We start from the raw sequence: 2396 nt of genomic DNA on the forward strand, positions 1-2396 counted from the left end.
CAGCTCTTTATGAATAAAAATTTTAGATTGGAACCCTTCACTTCTTATTGTACTAATAGAAAAAGAAATTAATGTTCAATAGAATGTATACTATTTACCGCGTCTCATGACTCTTGAGTCCTTGATTATTGGCCAACTTAAGATTGATTAATTTTACGATATGAATTGTAATCTAATTGATATGAAATCATTGTGTGGTAATAATACACATGGAAATTACAGAGATCTGCATATCATTGACAAAAGAATAATCCAATGCATATAGTTACATAAATGAAATTGTCGATCATCCTATCTCAGCCCTACACATAACACGTTTAATTTGGTTTGAAATTAAAGATTGAAAGTTTTTAATATGGCAACTCTTTTTGTTGTACATAAGTTTTTATATATATATATATATATATATATTAACAAACAGCATTGAAATTTTTGCATTAAAAAGAGGCAAATGTGATTTTTGCTCCTTGGCCTGGTCTGATGCTAAACTTGAGATTGAATGTGATTCGTTGAACGTGGTGAAATAGATTCTTAATCCAACAAAGGTACCGTGGAGGATGAGAAAACTTAGCATTCAGATCACAAATCTGCTCAGAAATGTGAGGCAATGGCGGATAAAACACACATTATGCTCAGCCGATGAAGACGCTGATCGGCTTGTGAAAGAGAGTGTGTCAAGGCCTCCATAGCTGCTATGGATTAGTCCTGAACCAACCCCCAATCAAGGTGCTGGTTCTGGCTGTGTGATTGTGGAACTGAAAATGACTTTGATATTTTTTTTTTGTTCTTGTGAATTCCTTGATCTGTTGGGATAGATATTCTCTACACAGCTTGATTGTTTGGATAACAGCATTTCTAGTGGAGTTTTGCTGGCCCTGGGAAATGAAGGGTTTGCTGTTCACAAACAGTATGCATTGGTGACTCTGAGAGGCAGAGATAAACCTTTTTGTAACCCAGCTCTGCATTTTGTAACTATTGATATTTTTAATACAAGCTACTATATGCATTTCAAAAATAAAAAAAAATGTTGTCAAAATTACTTCTTAGAGTAACTAGTAATTTTTCATAAATATACTATTTTGTCCCACTTTATTTGTCTCTTATTGATTGTTTTAATTAAATAAATTTAATTTTGACTATTATATTTAACAAAATTATCAAATTTTTAAAAATAAAATTTACAAATTTTGAATTTCAAACTTTTCATAATAAATTTTTTGAGATTTTAATTTTATATAATATTTTTAAAAATTAGACAAAATTAAATTCATTTAATCAAAAAAGTGAATAATAGACAAATAAGATGGGACAGAGAAAGCATTTCTTAATTAGATATGGTATAAGAATTTGATAATTTTTAATAAAATACCATTGTCTTTCAAGGAAAAAAAAGGAGGTGGTTCAATCCTTTAATTATGTGATCCCATTGATGAATTATACCGTAAGGTCAATAAAATTGACAAAGTTATTGAATAATAGCCTTTGGATTTTGAGCATTTTATTTCAGCCATTGACGAGGAAAAGAAAATCGCAACCTGTAATAAGCAACAGGTTCTCCCTGCAAATCTGTTCAGCTTAGTGGAGTGGTGAGGATTGTGGCTATTGAGTCGTTATTGAATTTAGAAAGGTTTTGAAAGTCCGCTCACGAAGCTGTTAGTGTGTCTGAACCACTTGTTAAGATTCCACGGATTGTTATTAAATATTTATTAGATATAGTAAAGAAGGGTCTCAGTTGGTTAACGTGCTATCATGTTAACATGGGAGAAGGTTGGAATAGCGGTAGGAGATGGCTTGACAGCCTTCGTTCGGTTTTCGTGGAAAATTTGAGCAAGAGGCTATCGTGGGTAGCAATCAAAAGTGTCTTCGAAGAGTATGGAACGGTTGTTGATGTTTTCATCCCAAAAAAGGTTCTCCAAAATCAGAACAGGGTTGCAAACTATGCTTTCATTAGATATAGAGAGCTGTTTGAGATGTGAAAAAGCCTTGAGATGGGGGGGACATATATGGATCGATGGGAAACAGCTCTTGGTGAGTAAGGCATTTGTAGTACAGAAGGGAAGAGGTGAACGAATGGATAGAGGGTCACAGGTCAGAAAGAATATCACAGAGGCAAAGAAACTGGGACTCGGCGACAGAACTTTTAAAGAGAAGCAGGGAAAGAAAGAGCAACGGAAGACAGAAGCGCATGGGAAGAAAACCCCAGAGGGAAGAGTTGAAATAGAGGAGGAACGGAGGGAAGGTATCCCAAAAACCGAGGAGGATGGAGTAAAGAATGATAGCAAAAGCAGAGGTAGTCCTTAACACCGTAAACAAAATGAAAATAGCTACTACATATTTGATTTCTGATTGAATACATGGTCAAGTATTCATGGCTACGCCGCCTCATCAGCACTATT

This window comes from Theobroma umbraticum, unplaced genomic scaffold (assembly GCF_002168275.2).
Source record: "Theobroma umbraticum cultivar Fairchild unplaced genomic scaffold, ASM216827v3 scaffold_30.0, whole genome shotgun sequence".
In the NCBI taxonomy this organism is placed as follows: domain Eukaryota; kingdom Viridiplantae; phylum Streptophyta; class Magnoliopsida; order Malvales; family Malvaceae; genus Theobroma; species Theobroma umbraticum.